This window comes from Notamacropus eugenii, chromosome 3 (genome assembly GCF_028372415.1).
Source record: "Notamacropus eugenii isolate mMacEug1 chromosome 3, mMacEug1.pri_v2, whole genome shotgun sequence".
Lineage (NCBI taxonomy): Eukaryota > Metazoa > Chordata > Mammalia > Diprotodontia > Macropodidae > Notamacropus > Notamacropus eugenii.
Genome location: NC_092874.1, coordinates 26,137,709 through 26,156,571, shown reverse-complemented (window position 1 = coordinate 26,156,571; position 18,863 = coordinate 26,137,709). Strand labels below are relative to the sequence as shown.

The 18,863-nt window shown below is 38.4% G+C and overlaps 1 protein-coding gene and 1 long non-coding RNA gene across 11 annotated transcripts in view; both read left to right on the top strand.

Moving 5' to 3' along the window:
* The window catches only part of LOC140530900 (uncharacterized), a 120,748-nt gene extending 111,314 nt beyond the window's left edge, over window positions 1-9,434 (top strand). For both annotated transcript variants that reach the window (XR_011976134.1, XR_011976133.1), the window contains exons 2-4: window positions 7,250-7,476; window positions 7,616-7,739; window positions 7,844-9,434. This is a non-coding gene — a long non-coding RNA (uncharacterized lncRNA). The remainder of the gene's footprint in view (window positions 1-7,249; window positions 7,477-7,615; window positions 7,740-7,843) is intronic.
* RBMS3 (RNA binding motif single stranded interacting protein 3) overlaps window positions 1-18,863 on the top strand; it is a 1,420,870-nt gene that overhangs the window by 154,564 nt on the left and 1,247,443 nt on the right. The window lies entirely within an intron of this gene.

The following is an 18,863-nucleotide window of genomic DNA, read 5'->3' as shown; positions in this document are numbered from 1 at the left end:
ATTGTGCCCATTGACATTCAACATGAGCCTACTTTATAAGACATTGACCTAGGTATTGGGGAGAATTACAAAGGAGATAGGAAACATGCTTGGTTTGCTCAAGAAACATCAGTCAGCAGGATGAATATGACCCACACGAATGAAAACACAGAAAAAACATGAGTAGTGGATGCGTTTACATGTGTGCTTATACAATGATACATTTAAATAGAGTTTTGGAGATTTCATGGTTAATATGCACATGTCCTTTTATCTGATTCTCTGAACTGAGCTGTGAGCAAGGTAGGGAAGGTATAAATGATCTTCATTTGCTAATGAGGGGACTGAGATCCAAAGAAATGAAAGGATTTCGCTAAGTGATAAGCGACAGAGCCAGGACTAAAGCCCACATCTGACTCCAGTTTAGAGTATTTTCCACTGTGACCTGCTTCTGCCTGCTCCTCTCCCCCACCTCCTATGATATGTATTTGGTATTTTGAGGAGCTATAATTTTATTCAAATGACAAGTACCTCTTCTACCGATGCAAATCTTAGTCCTTCTATGCTCTAGTTATTGGTGTTGGTTACCTCTAGTGCTTCTGCACTCTGACCAATTCGGCAACCGATGCTGAATTCAGAGAATGCTTCATATCTTGGCACTAAGGTGGTGGACTACTGGTGCAGGTTGAGGCACTCATTGTTTTCAGAGGTGGGTTTGTTTTGCTTGACTCTCTTTTTTTGAAGAGGGAGGGGTCTGTTAGGTGGCTGGGAAGTCATTGTAACATATTTTTTTAAGAAAAGGAAGAGAGAAAAGTATGATTCAATAAGCCTTTACTAAGTGTTTGCTCTGTGCTAGGCATCATGGTGGGGATACAAAGAAAAAGCAAAAACAGCCTTACTCTCAGGAACCTTATATTTTAATGAACAAAACAGCATATATTAATCAATCCATGTAAAATATATAGAGAGAGTAAATAGAAGGGAAATGCACAGGGGGACCATGAACAGCTGAGGGAGATAGCAGCAGTGAAACATTTCAAAGGAAAAAAATTAATAAGGGAGAAAGGAAGGATAGAAAGTGGGCTGGTCACACAGGGCCCTAGAAATCTCCTTGTCTCTCATATTGTATGACAATCACATATGGAGTCATCCTCCATGTGCAACAGGCCTAATCTGACAGTCTATGAGACTGTGATTGGCTTCCTATATGCCAAGTCATGTCCTCCAACAAAAAGGAAGATAAGACCATGTGCAGTAACTAGAGTAGATGAAGCCTTCATGATCTTTCCAAAGCTCCCAAGATGCTTATACTAGATTTACCCAAGAAAGAGCTACACATGAGCCCAGTCACTGACAGGGGTCTGATACAGCCCTGTCTAAGGACAGAATCAGCCCACTTGAGTTCCTGTTATTGTGGTTGGGATTGTGGGAGGGATCTTTAAAGGCTGCTGCTTTGCAGATGGCAGTGGTCATCCGTAATCACAAAGTCACCAAAATTTCCCCATGGAACAAGACTCAGTCTTTGGCCACTGTCACCAGCCAGGATGAGGTCTGTGGAAGCTAGTTTATCAGAAATGGTTGTGTGTGTCCCTTGACTTTTAGCTGACCTGGCAAAAACAGACAGTGATCTGCTAATAGACAAAAGAATTCCTAAGCCATTGTTTTCTTCTGTTTCAAATGACCTTAGCACGTACTCTTACTTCCATCTACTGAGCTTGTACCCTACCCGGAAAAGAGCTTGCCCTGGGACCTCAGAATATTTTGATAATTCTTTGACTACTCTGATCTGGTTGGGAGTAGAGGCTAAAAAGGAGACTATTATATATTCACTACATTACTTCAAATAATGTCACTCCTACATAGTAGATTATTCAGATTTGTTGAATTAAATTGAATTCTATGAAGTTCATACAGTTAAAAATAATACCCCTGCAATGTCTTTGGTGGGGTGGGTGGTGGAGCCAACTATCAGACCTTTCTTCCAACCTTCATTCTATCACTAATTAGCTGTGTGACTTTGAATAAATTACATAATCTCTCTGGACTTCAGTTTCCTGATCTGCAGAATGAGAGGGCTAGATGAAATGATACTGGAGCCCATTCCACAGGATACAAGAGTCAGATCATGGGGCTCCAGCAGAAAGGACCTTTGTGGTCATCTAGGCGGAACCCTTATTTCAGAGGTAAGGAAAGTAAGGTCCAGAGAGGTGAAGCAGTTAGAGCAAAGGGGAAAGGTGGACCCAGGTCTTCTGATGCCAGAATCTTCACTCTCTCATTGAATCATACTGCCTGTTTCAAGTATTCTGTGATTCAAGGATCCCTATGACCTTTTTTCCCCCATTTTCTCTGGACTTGAGAGGGAATATAATATGTATAGTGGGAGGAAAGTGATCTTGAAAGTTCAAAGATTGAGTTAATATTGATGGTACCTTCTATACTAACTTCTAAATCAATTCCTTGCCTTTATAGCACTCTTCTACCATATTTTTCTGCCATATTTCTCTCTATATACGTCATCATCAGACTTTAAATTGTCAAAGTTCACTATGTGCATGTGTTCTTTTTGTACATTATCCAAAATAAACCCAAGATGTGCAAATTTGGAGAATCCACCTGGATTCATGGGCTATTTGTGCCTTACCTGTGCAGCACATTGTGAGCTCATATTATTGTGATCAGCCACAGTCATACACATTGTAACTTGACTCTAGCATAGATGTCATTTTGGTCTTCTTCAGGAATGAAAGACAACCACCACTGTCATATGTGTGTGCATATTCACATACATATATACACAATATGTGTACATACAAACATATGCATTATCCATACATGCACATGTATTACATGCATGCATGTTATATTGTAATATATTATTAATATTATAATTTATGATATACTATTATTTGAAAACCAAACACACAGACCAATCCCAGGGGTCCTCAAAAGGAAAAAGAAGAGTGATGGGGGACAAGAGGAACAAACAATTTCAAATGCAGCACAGATTTCCACGAGTGGGTGGCTCAGACAGTGACTTGGAGCTAGATGCCTCTCTGGGCTCATCGGTGCAATAGAGGTCCAAAGAAAGGTAGTTTCTGATCCCATTACAGTGGGGGAAACAAGTCCCTCAATGAATTTTCTTCTAGTAGCATTTTATACATTATAGTGAGTACTACAGTACTGTACAATTGTATCAAACTCAAGGAATGTTACATGTGAAATATGCTTTCATTTGGGGAGTTAGAATGTATTTATAGTACCAAACCACTGACTTACAAAACTTTGGAACATAACCCATTGCAAACTGGGGACTACCCTGAAGTAGTAGACTTCAAATTTCTGTTAAATATAGGCATCTTTTTGGTCCTAAACATCCCATTTTATACTTTCAGTTTTATCAAGTTTAAACCAGAGGAAGCTATGTGAAATATTTTGAACACAGATAAGAATTCCATTTTAAAAGAACCAAGTGAGAATGAGGACAGTTGAGCCATTGAACTGACAGAAAAAAAGATACCTTTAAAAAATTATAATTTCATTAACTGAGTGTAGGGACTGCTGAGAAGTAAGAAAACTGAATTTTTTGACAGCTCTCCAAAAACAATAGATCTGTCAGTGTAAAGTATGGGGAATTCCAGTCATGGAGGAAATGCTAACTACTGGAAGTCACCACCTCTGGTGCCTGGTCACTTTTCCATTTCCTGTGGATTTCCTTGAATCTTGTCAATCTGTATCATTATGGAAAGAAAGGCTAGAACTAACTACCACTCAGCAAACAATTCACCAGTGTCTAAGAAGTAGCAGGAATCTAGCACAGTCTGACTTCTTGGTTGAGAGAAACAGTGAGTTTTTCCAAGAGTGTGGTCTTCAGATAGTGGGGTGATATTGTAGGTTCACAGAGTTAGAGCTGAAAGGGACTTAGAAGTCAATGAGCCCAACCCCATATTCTTTTTTTTTGTTGACTGTGGTTATTCTTATTTCTCCTCCCTCCCCCATTTAATAGTATTTTATTTTTTCCAGTTACACGTAAAGATAGTTTTCAATATTCACTTTTATAAAATTTTGCGTTCCAAGTTTTTTCTCCTTTCATTCCTCTTCTCCTTTCCCCCCTCCCAAAGATGACAAGCAATCTGATATAGGCTATACATGTACAATCATATTAAACATATTTCCACATTAGTCATGGTATAAAAAACTAATTAGAACAAAAGGGAAAAACTACAAGAAATAAAAAAAGAAACAGAAAAAAAGACATAATAGTATGCTTCGATCTGCATTCAGACTTCATAGTTCTTTCTCTGGATATGGATAACATTTTCCGTTGTGAGTCTTTTGGAATTCAACCATTGTATTATTGAGAGAAGCTAACTCTATCAAAAATGATGATTGCACACTGTGGCTGTTGCTGTGTATAATGTTCTCCCCGTTCTGCTCACTTCATTCAGCATCTGTTGCATATAAGTCTTTTCAGGTTTTTCTGAAATCTGCCTCTCACAATAGTATTCCATTCCATTCCATTCACATATCACAACTTGTTCAGCCATTCCCCAGTGGATGGGCATCCCCTCAATTTCCAATTCTTGGCCACAACAAAAAGAGCTGCTATAAATATTTTTGTCCATCCTTTTCCCTTTTTATGATCTCTTTGAGATACAGACCTAATAGTGGTATTGCTGGGTCAAAGGGTATGCACAGTTTTATAGTCCTTTGGGAATAGCTCCAAATTACTGTCCAGAATGGTTGAATCAGCTCACAGTCCACCAAAAATGCATTAATGTCCCAATTTTTCCACATCTCCAACATTTATCATTTTCCTTTTTTTGTGATATTATCCAATCTGATAGGTGTGATGTGGTACCTCAGTTATTTTAGCTCTCCTTTCTCTAATCAAAAGTGATTGAGCACGCTTCTTCATATGCCTGTAGATAGCTTTGATTTCTTCATCTGAAAGTTGCCTATTCATGTCCTTTGACCATTTATCAATTGAGGAATGACTTGTATTCTTATAAATTTTTTAAGAAATTTTTTATTAAATTTTTAAAATTCTTATAGATATGACTCAGTTCTCTCTATATTTTTAATAAATGAGGCCTTTATCAGAAACACTGGGTGTAAAAATTATTTCCCAGCTTTTTGCTTCCCTTCTAATCTTGGTTGCATCGACTTTCTTTGTACAAAACTTTTTAAATTTAATATAATCAAAATTATCCATTTTGCATTTCACAATGTTTTCTATCTCTTGTTTGGTCACAAATTCTTCTCCTCTCTAGATCTGACAGGTAAACTGTTCCTTGCCTCTTCTACTTTGTTTATGGTATCACCCTTTATGTCTAAATCATAAATCATGTACCCAGTTTGACCTTATCTTGGTATACACTGTAAGATCCAACCTCATATTCTTACAGATGAAGAAACTGAGGCCCAGAGAGATGAAACGATTTACCTAAAGTCACTGGGGTTCAGACTCTAAATCCAGCACTGCTTCCCTTCATTCACACATCTTGCCATATCACCTACTAGTCACAGGTGATACAATGAGTACAGTGCCAGATCTGAGGTTAGAAAGATCTGAGTTCAAATTCAGCCTCAAATACTAGCTGTGTGACTCTGATCAAGTCATTTAACTTCCATCTGTCTCAGTATTTAAAATGGGGAAGATAATAGTACCTATCTATCTGGGTTTTTATGATGAAAAATGAGATAACATTTATAAAGTGCTTTACAAACTTTAAAGTAATATGTGAATGCTATTATTCTTGTTTTACTGTTATTACTGTCTTCATCATTGTTGTGATCAGTCTAAATTGATTACTGCTACAATGCATTCCTCTTCATGATTCAGCTGAAAGGGAGTATAATTAGGACTATGACAGAACATGCTAGTTATCCATTGTACATTGCGCATGAATAAATTAATCTGACTTTTCTTTTTAAATTTACTTACTAACCAGGGCATTCATGTATCATAAAATGTTCCTGATGTGGCAAATCCAAAATTTCTTACAGTTTTGGTTTCTATCCTCTGTGAAATGGTGTGGTCCCACTTGTACTCTCCCCACCCCATGTTCATGACCTTCCTTCACCTTAGGAAGCTGGAGCCTCACTGTTAGCTCACTTCGGAAGTGAATAATCCTTTTCTAGATTCCTATAGATCCTACTTAGATCCTCCATGCATTACCAGAACTACCCTTATAATAGGATAATAGGTGTTTGGGCGCTCTCTCTTTATTAAAGCCAGAAATAGGAACTGAGTCTGTGTTTCTTGGGTAAGTAGCTCTTGGTGAGTCATTTCCTCTGCCACTTTGGTTGTGCACTTTTCCTGACATTTATAATCTTAGAGAACTGCCTCAAGCCCTGAGAATCAAGCCGTATAGTCTATGTTTCAGAGGTCAGACTTGAACCTGGGTCTTTCTGGATCCAAGACTGGCTCTCTATCCATTATTCTACACAGTCTCTTACCGCCACCGTAGTGAAATCATAGTCTTGCCAGAGGTCTACACCAGAATTTCTACTTCGTACAAGGCCATTTCCATTCTCCTAGCAATTAATTTTTTTTTAATTTGTTATTTTTATATTGCTTTCATTTCCAAAAGAGAGGCAGTGTGATATGTTGAATGGAGAAGCTTTCTTGCATTTGGGAAGCCCCAGATTTGAGTCCCATCTCTAGACACATACTGGATGTTTGATCCTGGACAAATCACTTAACTTCTCAGCTCCCTAGGCAATTTTCTAATACTATAGCCTGCGTTGAAAGTGTTGACATTTATTGGCAGAGTGAGTTTCTTCATCAGGGAGTACACCACACTGACGAAATCTCAGATCCAGTTTAAACACAAAAACACACACATCTTTCTCCCCTCCCCTCCCCTTCTCAGGAAGACAGTCTTTGTAATAAAGAATCAAAGACAGACAGGCAGAGAGAATGATATGGAATAGATGTTTCTTAGACTCCATGACAAGAGTATAGGGAAGAGAGTGGTACCTCCCCCCATAGTTGTGTCTCTTTTCTCTGTCCAGCTTCTAAAAGTTGGACTGGATAGGATGAGGACAAAGGAGCTAGAGAGATGTATCTATCTCAATCTTTTGTCACCTAGTGGGAAACTGATAGAGTTGATTTGCTGTGAACTTTGGAATGAACAGAAGAAATGACAGTTCCAGGTGGTTTGTTAAACTGATTCACCCTGCCCCATACCAAATGGCCAACTCTGAACCCATCAACAAGTGATCCTTGGAGGCTAATTCCAACTGCATTTTGCTCTCTGTTGTACAGTATTTCAGTGACAGAACCCAACACGTGTGTGTTTGGCGAGGCTGGCGGAGGTTAAGAAGGAGCTGAGTGTTAAGTTAAGGTGGCTGAACAGCAGTGGAAAGATGATCCCTGGCCTTTTCCGATCTCAGGAGGAACTGGGAATTGAGAACTGTGTGTGGTCTTAGAAATCACCTCCAGCTTCCCTCACAGCTGCTGCTTCTTAGGAGAATCCCAGGGAAAGGCAGCAGGTACAGCATCTTTTCTGAGTTTTTTCTCTCCCATCCTCCCTTCCTCAGCATGTGTCTGTGGTTCTGTTGAATGACCCTTGGCTCTAGCTGCCTTAGGTCATTGATGGGAGGAGTATTTATTTTATGTTTTCATTAACAGTGAAATAGTGGATCCTCAATCTGCAGAAGCTGACGCCAGGCTCAGAGCAAGTTACAAGAATCACCCACTGAAAGCCAGTCCCCCAAATTATCCAAAGATGCAGATGGAACACAGCTGAGCAAAGGTGAGAAATGACTTTTTCTTCTTTCCTTCCCCACCTCATTCATTATTCCTTAGAATACTGGTACTAGCAGCTGATTGGCTCTTCATTTTGTCTCTCCTGTACAGATACCACCAAAAGGCCAAGAACTTTAATGAGGACCACCTGCTTTTGCAGGTTTCATCCTGGCTTTAATTTAGAGAAATCCTGGAGGATGGAGTTTCCACTAAAAAAGGAACATCAGGTCTCACTTTGAACAACCTTGAGACCCAGTCAAGAGGACAGTGAGGCCTGGAACCCACATCCTTTTGGACTGGGACAAGTTGGAGAGCCCTTATCAAACCTTCTTCTTGACATTTAAAATCTTGTATCACAATGTATAAGTTTAACAAAAACCCACACCTGAGCATTGCCTATATTATTTGGAAAGGAGCAACTCCCAGTTCTGAACTGTTTGCTTGTTTATCTTACCTTATCTATTCCCACCCCACTTCACCCAAGAAATACTGAATAGGAAATTAGAGTGAAAATGTGGTTTTGTCTTGGAAACAGCTCTACAAAGGCAACAGTCTTATCCCCCTCTGAATTTTCAAAGTTGTGGTCCTTAAATGTCTTTTTTCAGGATCCCATGATCTCTGACTATAAGGATCTTATTTTCTCTGCGCATAGGGACCCTTGAATGACTAAAGAAGGTCTCAGAAAGTGTTTTCAGGGATGTAGTAGTCACTGACCTCATGGCATTAAGTCATCCCTGCCTAGCTCCGCATCTGCATTCTGGCCTTATCACCACTAGCAGCTAACAGCACAGCTACAGAGGTACAAACTGTACAGACAAACATGGAAACAGACACATGGGGAAAGATCTCTTTGTAACTTAATTTCCTGGAGCTGTACTGGTCTGACACAGAGCTCTCGCCTGGCTCTCTTGATCTCCCTGCCATTAATATCCTCAGTTCTGCAATCACATTATGAGACAGCTTAGAACCATGGTCTGACTCTTCTTCTAGAAGGCAGTTCTGTGCAGTCTCCACCTGGAAGAGAGGCTGGTGCCCTTGCCCATGTTCTTGACAACAGCTTTTGCCTTCTTGATCCACAGAGCAATTACTTTGCCCAAGTGTGGCAACACTCAGTCATTGATAGAAGCAAGTATGGCCATCCCTGTTAATGGTTTAGCTAATACTGTCCTAGGGATTATTAGCTGAAAACACAGACATTGTTAGACTAGCTTGCTTCCAGGAGATGTCTGAGTCATATTTGGTCTGAGTGTTCAAACTGAGTGTGGTTATCAGCTGGAGTTTCAAATCTACTCAAACATGCATAGTATTTCAGGTTTCTGTACAATATATTATATGTTCTGCATGATATATTAGAATGTGGCATAAATTGCTATCTGTGAAATATGATTTTTGTCCAGATTTGAAGTTGGGGTGGCGGCGGAGTAATTATACATAGAAAAATCAACATCAGTCTATAGACCATAAAGTACTGAGTCAGTATGGTGATGTTTCAAATGCCAGTTCCTAAGACAAAGCTGAAAGGCACTATTTGAAAACAATAATGCTGCTCAGTCCCTCGCCAAGATCCTGCTCATTTAAAAGGGTCCTTTCTGAAGAAGTCAAGAATAAGGAGTGATAGGATTTATGGAAATTGTGGTTGTGCTGACTTGCATTATGTAAATGTGCCTGTTTTACAATAAAACACATTTGTTTTCCTTGGCAATGAGATTTCTGTCACCTTCCTGCAAACCGTGTCCTCAGTTGCTTTGTGGGGTAGCTGCTGGTGAACTCAGCAGCGTCTGACCTGCCAAGGGCATGGCTAAGGGATGTTGGCCTGCTTCTTCTGAAAATTCTTTGGAGTACTCAGTTGTTGTGCCATCAGGTTGAATCATAGATTATTAGAGCTGAGAGTTATTGTAGATAACATTTAGTCCAACACACTGATTTTAAGGATGATACTACATAAATGAAATGAGATGCCCATTGTCCAGCCACTAGTTAAATCATGGCACTGGGCAATAGAATTTTCAAGCCAGCCCCACTTCCAATCTAACTTAAAGAATTATTTGCAGTTTTCCACTATGCACTTCTATTTTGTCTTCTGCCACTGTGGTTAATCATGAGTTGACCTATGTGAGCCACAGAAAATCAAAATTTCTTTGACCCTGTACATGAAAGTCTCCTGAAAAGGATGTATGACCATGGGTTTGTCATTAACTCCTTCTGTGCATTAATTTTGTGTTTTACATACCTAATAATGAGGGCTATTTTGTGTGGACTATTATAACTGGTAAAATGAGATGATACACGTATGCCATTGTTGTGGCTGATTATGTATGCAAAGGAAGGTCTCTCATAGTCTAGACAGGAATTATTAACATTGGGTCCATAAACTTATTTTTTTTTAAATTGATGACTTATTTCAATATAAGTGGTTTCCTTTGTAGTCTAACATTTTTTATGCATTTAAAAACATTCTGGAAAAAAAATCAAACTGGCTTCACTAGATTTACCAAAGGTATCCATGTCCCTTACTCCCAAACAATTAATAACTACTGGGAGTCTAGGCCAATGTACTCACCTTTGTCTGCATCTTCCCCAAGAAATCTGGGAATCTGAGGAACTGGAAGGCATTCCTCCATCTTACGCCTCATTGGGCATGAAGTCATTCCTTGAACTGCCAATTCAATCCAATAAGCGACTAACTGCTAAACACTTAAATGTGCTGGGCAGCTTGCTAGACACTGGGGGAAAAAGAGACAAAGTGATTAATAGTCCTTGCCTCCAAGGAGCTGTAGGTAACATTAGGGAGGCTGGTGCCCTTCTTTTAGGACACTTGGAATGAACCCTATTTTCTCCTTTGCCTCTTGGAATTCCTTCAAGGCACATCCCAGGTATCATCCCATAGACAAGTCCTGTCTGGACTCTCACAGTTCTTAGTAATCCTGCTACTCAAAGATTTCGTATGTTTACTTGTCAGCATAAGCTGATTTTTTCTAACAGAATGGATACTTCATGAGGACAGGGACTTTCTCACATTTTTGTCTTTCTACCCCCGGCATGGCATACAGTAAGTGTTTAATCTATGCTTATTGATGTACTGAATCCAACAATGTAACAGCACTAGATATGTATATTAAATTAAATAGAATAATAATGTAAAACACTTCACTTACACGGAAAAAAATCCAGTACAATGATACATTTAATTCAACAAGGAATTCCATTTGGGTAAGCGAGTAACCACTCCTGCAGCTTCGTAATTTAGCCTACAGGTAGTGTGGATCGCTCTCATTTTTTATGACTATTGATTTTTCTATATCTCAGTCAATCAATAAGCCTTTATTTAGCAATTACTATATGTCAGTCACTGTGCTAAGTTCTAGGGATACAAAGAAAGACAAAAAGTTGTCCCTGCCCTCAAGGAGCTTACCTTCCAATACTGGGAACAACATACAGATAACTGTGCACGTACAAGACGTGTCCAGTAGAAATAATAAGAAGTAATCTCAGAGCAAATCATGGGTGGGGATGAGGGACCAGGACATACCTCTTGTAGAAGGTAGGATTAAAATTGGCTTCTGAAGGAAACCAAGAGAGTCAAGAGAAAGGTGAGGAGGGAGACATTCTAGGCATAGTGGGGACAGAAAGTATATCTGTACCTAAGTTGGCTCATGGCATATACTTGCTAACCATGGTTCTGTGCTCTATGACTTGTCTCTTTTCCCTAAAATGGGTTCCTCATTTATTTTTTTAACTGTCAGTAACTATGTTTCAGTATATTTGGATTCTTTTGTAATCCTATATATTTTATATTAATGCAATTAAGAATATGATTCTCAAAAGGTGTCCACCAGACTGCCCAAGAAGTACAGAACATAAGAAGAAAAAGTGAAAACCCTTAGAACACTCTGCCAATTAGGTTTTAGGTAAGATTGGTACTGCCAATTGATTCGATCATCCTCCTGAGGCCCAGAGTGTTTATATGCAGTGTCTACTCTACTCAAAGTAATACTTCTTTTCAGGAACTGTCTATGTAGACTGGGATGCAAGGTAGGTTAAGTGTTTTACAAATACTCTCTTGTTTTCATTCTTACCTCAACCCTGGGAGGTTGAGGAAACTGAGGCAGAGGTTATGTGACTTGTCTGAGGTCAGACAAGAACTTAGCTATTCCTGACTCTAGGCTGAGTATTCTATCCTCTGTGGCACCTAGAAGTCTCTGTATGTGTGTATGTGTGTGTGTGTGTGTGTGTGTGTGTGTGTGTGTGTGCATGCATCTATATCTATATAGATATATATACACACATATAGACATACATAGAAAACATCTTTATTTCTCATGCTCCCTCACTTTCCAATGTCTTCTTTAGCTGAAAGCTCACATTCACATTTTTCTATCTCATTATCAAATCTCTTTCAATTCTGGCCCAGATGTTTCCAATATTCTTTGAATACTAAAGTTTTTTGGCAAAACTTTGTTATCTTGCTTTAATTTTTGATATCCAATTCGACTTAATACTGTCTTTTTCTTGATAATGATTCCTCAGGCATCAGTTTCCTCTGAACCAAGAAATAATTCTCCTCTCAAGTGCTCTTGACATATTTAAGGCCACTTTTGTCACAGAATGGCCCTGCTTCTCTGATTGTATCTTGATGGTGACAGCCTGTATCAAACTGCTGAGATCTGACTGATGAGGATGCAATGCTAACCTTTATTTGGGTTGGGGATGAGCCCTCTCACTGACCTCCTCTTCATTTTCCAATATTGATTCCTTGGTCCTTAGCTTCTCACTGGCCAACTCATTTCACTTTTGAGTGAATTCATCACTTGTGATTCTATCTAGGCCACAGAAAAAACTTTTTCTTTTTTGTAATTATGGTGATTTTACATCATACCATTGTGACCTTTGTTCTCCTAGTTTTTTTTCCTTCTTCACAAATAGGACAATTTTGTCTATATTTCCAACTTACAACAGAATCTGTATCTTCCATTCTCTGTTATCAGTGTGATTTGCTTACTGTCCTTTAACTTATGCACAAGAGGTTGCTTTGTCGCTAAAAGAGACTGGATTTTCCAGGACAAGTGTCCCCAGATACTGTTGTGCTTCTGTACTCAATCCTTCATGTGTCTTCCATTAGCTTCTCAAAGTCTGGTGGAGGCTGGTGCATATCAGTGGTGGCATACCTACCCATATGAGTGTAGTCTCATTTTCTTTTTTAGACTTTCCTGTTCCTTTTTTAGTCATTTCTTTAGTTTGGCATTCAACTACAGAGGCAGCAGGCTCTTCCCCTTTGTACCTTAACAAAGGGATGTGTGCCAGGGCTCCCAAATGACACCAAACTATCTCTCTAGTTTTTGCAAATAGGTTTTCCCTGTGAGTCCAGTATCTTTGAGTAGCCTTGAAACCCTGTGCCCATCCAAAAGATGACTCTCTGAGGCATCCATTAAGCTACTCATCATTTCTGACTCACTTGCCTGCCAATTCTGTTGTAATTCTGTCACCTTGTTGAATCATACTTCCCATGTTTGTTCCCTGAAAAGTACAGGGTGCTTTCCCAGAAAAGCTTCCCAACTCTAACTTAAAATGTTCCTTGGCAAAGATAATGCCCAAGGACATTGTGTCTTCATTCAAATCGGGGCTCTGGCTTTTACATCACTTACAGACAAATTATCTTTTTCTGATTTAGAACTTTCTTCAGTCTCTTTGTTGCCAGGCCCTCTCTTTTTTCATTAAGCCTTGTACCCTCTTGACTAGCTCTTCCTTTTCAAAGGGGAATGTGTAAATCAATTCCCAAGTGCCATTTCCTATTATCAGTGTAGCCAATATTTTGGCATGGCCCAACACATTGGTAATTTACAGAATGCCAGGTGTTTTCTCCAACTCTGATGTTATTTTTTTTTATTATTATTTTTTAATGTTTAACAATCACTGCCATACAATTGAGATTTTATCCCCCCCACACCTACCCCCCACTACCCCCCTCCCTCCCCACGACTGCATACAATTCTGTATAGGTTCTACATATACTTTCCTATTGAGTATATTTTCACTATAGTCATGCTATGTAGTCAGACTAAAATAAATGAAAGAAATCATATAACAAATCAAAACATGATACACAAAAACATACACATACACAAACATGATCTGCTACATTTTGTGAATGACTTCCATATTTCTTTCTCTGAGTGTGGAAGGCATTTTGCCTTGAGAACCACCATTGGGATTTTATTATTATTTTTTTAAGAAGTTCTTGCGTTATTACAAAATTCCAAGTCTACCAGAAAAAACTCTCGCACACTGTGGTCGTTGCTGTGCATAAAGTTCTCCTGGTTCTGCTCCTTTCACTCAACATCAGGTCATATAAGTCCTTCCAGGCCTCTCTGAAGTCTTCTTGTTCATCATTTCTTATGGCACAATAGTACTCCATTACATTCATATACCATAATTTATTCAGCCATTCCCCAATTGATGGACATCCCCTTGACTTCCAGTTTTTGGCAACTACACAGAGTGCTGCTATAAATATTTTTGTACATGTGGGACCCTTTCCCATTTTTATGATCTCTTGGGGATATAGTCCTAGTAGTGATATTGCTGGGTCAAAGGGTATGCACATTTTTGTAGCCCTTTGGGCATAGTTCCAAATTGCTCTCCAGAATAGTTGGATGCGCTCGCAGCTCCACCAACAATGAATTAGTGTTCCAACTCTCCCACATCCTCTCCAGCATTTATCATTTTCTTGTTCTGTCATGTTTGCCAATCTTATAGGTGTGATGTGGTACCTCAGAGTTGTTTTGATTTGCATCTCTCTAATCAATAGTGATTTAGAGCATTTTTTCATATGATTATAGATAGCTTTAATTTCTTCCTCTGAAAATTGCCTGTTCATATCCTTTGACCATTTATCAATTGGGGAATGACTTGTATGATTATACATATGAGTCAGTTCTCTATATATTCTAGAAATGAGGCCTTTATCCCCGAGCTTAGCTGTAAAAATTCTTTCCCAATTTACTACATCCCTCCGGATTTTGGTTGCATTGGGTTTGGTTGTGCAAAAACTTCTCAGTTTAATGTAATCAAAGTTATCCATTTTGCATTTCATAATGCTTTCTATCTCTCCTTTAGTAAAGAATTCTTCCCTTCTCCATAGATCTGATAAATACACTATTCCTTGCTTCTCCAGTTTATTCATGGTATCAATCTTTATACCTAAATCACGTACCCATTTGGACTTTATTCTTGTGTACGGTGTCAGGTATGGGTCTATGCCTAATTTCCGCCATACTGTTATCCAGTTTTCCCAGCAATTTTTGTCAAACAGTGAGTTCTTATCCCAGAAGCTGGGGTCCTTGGGTTTATCAAACAGAAGGTTGCTATATTCCTTGCCTACTGCATCTTGAGTGCCAAGTCTATTCCACTTGTCTACCTCTCTGTTTCTTAGCGAATACCAAGTGGTTTTGATAATTGCTGCTTTATAGTACAGTTTGAGGTCTGGTAGCGCTAGGCCACCTTCCCAAGCATTTCTTTTCATTAGTCCCTTTGATATTCTGGACCTTTTGTTTTTCCAAATGAATTTTGATATTATTTTGTCCAGCTCTAGAAAGTAATTGTCTGATAGTTTAATTGGTATGGCACTAAATAAGTATATTAATTTAGGTAGAATTGTCATTTTTATTATATTAGCACGGCCTACCCATGAGCAACTAATGTTTTTCCACTTACTTAAATCTGACTTTATTTGTGCAAAAAGTGTCTTGTAATTGTGTTCATATAATCCCTGGGTTTGTTTTGGCAGGTAGACTCCTAAGTATTTTAAACTGTCTACCCTGGCTTTAAATGGGATTTCTCTTTCTATCTCTTGCTGTTGGACTTTGTTGCTAATGTATAGGAACGCAGAAGATTTGTGTGGGTTTATTTTGTAACCTGCAACTTTGCCAAAGTTGTTTATTAATTCAAGTAATTTTTTACTTGAATCTCTGGGATTCTCTAGATAAATCATCATATCATCTGCAAAGAGTCATAACTTAGTTTCTTCTTTGGCTATTCTTATTCCTTGAATATCTTTATCTTGTCTAATTGCTACAGCTAACATTTCTAGTACCATACTGAATAATAGTGGTGATAATGGACAACCTTGTTTCACCCCTGATCTTATTGGGAATGCATCTAGCTTATCCCCATTGCATATAATGCTTGCTGAAGGTTTTAGATAGATACTGCTTATTATTTTATGGAGAGTTCCCTTTATTCCTACGTTCTACAGTGTTTTTAGTAGGAATGGGTGTTGTATTTTGTCAAAAGCTTTTTCTGCATCTATTGAGATAATCATGTGGTTTTTGTTAGCTTTGTTGTTGATGTGATCGATAATGCTAATAGTTTTCCTAATATTGAACCAGCCCTGTAATCCTGGTATGAATCCTACCTGATCGTAATGTATTAATCTCATGATAAGATGCTATATTCGTTTTGCTAGAATCTTATTTAAAATTTTTGCATCTATATTCATTAGGGAAATTGGTCTATAATTTTCTTTCTCTGTTTTGTCTCTTCCTGGTTTGGGTATCAAAACCATATTTGTATCATAGAAAGAATTTGGGAGGACTCCTTCTTCCCCAATTTTCAAAAATAGTCTATATAGTATTGGAATTAACTGTTCTTTAAATGTTTGATAGAATTCACTTGTGAATCCATCTGGCCCTGGAGATTTTATTCTAGGGAGTTCATTGATGGCTTGTTCAATTTCTTTTTCTGAGATGGGGTTGTTTAAGTATTCAACTTCCTCTTCTGTTAATCTGGGCAATTTGTATTTTTTAAAATATTCATCCATCTCGTTTAGATTATCGAATTTGTGGGCATAAAGTTGGGCAAAGTAGTTTCTAATTATTGTTTTAATTTCCTCCTCATTGGAGGTGAGTTCACCCCTTTCATTTTTAATATTAGTAATTTGGTTTTCTTCTTTCTTTTTTTTAATCAGATTGACCAAAGGTTTATCAATTTTCTTAGTTTTTTCATAAAACCAACTATTGGTTTTATTTATTAATTCAATAGTTTTCTTAATTTCAATTTTATTAATCTCTCCTTTGGTTTTCAGTATTTCTAATTTGGTATTTACTTGGGGATTTTCAATTTGTTCTTTTTCTAGCTTTTTCAACTGCAAGCCTAAGTCATTGATCTCCTCTTTCTCTATTTTATTTATGTAAGCATTCAAAGATATAAAACTTCCCCTAATAACTGCTTTTGCAATATCCCATAAGTTTTGGTATGTTGTCTCATTATTGTCATTCTCTTGAATGAAATTGTTAATTGTTTCTATGATTTCTTCTTTAACCCAACCCTTCTTTAGAATTAGATTATTTAGTTTCCAATTGATTTTTGGTTTCTCTTTCCATGGCCTTTTATTACATGTAATTTTTAGTGCATTATGATCTGAAAAGTATGCATTGATTATCTCTACCTTTCTGCACTGGACTGTGAGATTTTTATGTCCTAGGTCAATTTTTGTAAATGTTCCATGTACCACTAAGAAAAAGGTATATTCCTTTCTGTTCCCATTTAATTTTCTCCAAAGATCTATCATATCTACCTTATCCAGAGTTTTATTTACCTCCTTAACCTCTTTCTTGTTTATTTTGAGGTTAGATTTATCGAGTTCAGAGAGGGGGAGGTTGAGGTCCCCCACTAGTATAGTTTTGCTATCAATTTCTTCCTTCAACTCCCCCAACCTCTCCTCTAAGAATTTGGATGCTATACCACTTGGAGCATACATGTTTAGTAATGATATTGCTTCATTGTCTATGGTGCCTTTTAGCAGGATATAGTTTCCATCCTTATCCCTTTTGATTAGATCTATTTCTGCTTTTGCTTTGTCTGAGATTAGGATTGCTACTCCTGCCTTTCTTACATGAGCTGAAGCACAATATATTCTGCTCCATCCTTTGACCTTTATCCTATGTGTATCCCCCCGTTTCAAATGTGTTTCTTGTAAGCAGCATATTGTTGGATTATGGCTTTTAATCCATTCTGCTATCTGTCTCCGTTTTATGGGAGAGTTCATTCCATTCACATTCACAGTTATGATTACAATCTGTGTATTTCCCTCCAACCTCTTTCCCACCATTTGTGCTTTTAGCTCTCCCATCTCCCTTCCCCTCCTCAATAGTATTCACTTTTTTCCCCCTCCTCCTGCAGCCTTCCCCTCCTTCTTTTAGCCCCCCTCCCTTTTACTCCCCTTTACTCTTATTGCTTCTTTCCTCCCTTTTAGCCACCCTCCCCTTTCTTCCCCCTTCCCCTCCTACTACCTATAGAGCTAGTTAGGATTATCTACTTAAGATTATTGTTCCCTCCTTTAAACAAATCAGATGAGAGTACCTCTCAAACAATGCTCATCTCCCTCCCCTCCTTCCCTCTACTATAGTTTTGTACTTCTTCCTGTGATATAATTTGCCATTTTCTGCTTCCCCCTTTTCACACCTCCTATTACAATCCCTTCTCATACTTAAATCATATTTTTGACATGACATCATTTATTTTATACCCATTCCCTCTACATATATCCCTTTTATCATGATAGCTGCACAGTTCTCAAGATTAACAGGTATCATCTTCCCTTATAGGGAGGTAACAGTTTGCCCTAATTGAGTAGCAAGTTTTTGTTTTTGTTTTTTCACCCCTGTTTACCTTTTTATGATTCTCTGGAGACCTGCATTTGAAGATCAAATTGTCTATTGAGTTCTGGTGTTTTGGTCAGGAAGCTCTGGAAATCCCTTATTTCGTTGAATGACTTTCTCCTTGCCTGAAATGTTATGCTGAACTTTGCTGGGTAGTTGATCCTTGGTTGAAGTCCCAACTCCTTTGCCTTACGGAATATTGGGTTCCAATTCTTTCGATCTTTTAATGTAGAAGCTGCAAGGTCCTGTGTGATACTGACTGTATGTCCTTGATATTTGAATTGTTTCTTTCTGGCTGCTTGTAGTATTTTCTCCTTCACTTGATAGCTCTTTAACTTGGCAACGATATTTCTTGGGGTTTTGAGTTTGGGATCCCTTTCGGGAGGGGAACGGTGGATTCTTTCGATGACTATTTTGCCCTCTGGGTCTAGTACTTCTGGGCAGTTTTCCTTGATGATTTCCTGGAAGATGTTGTC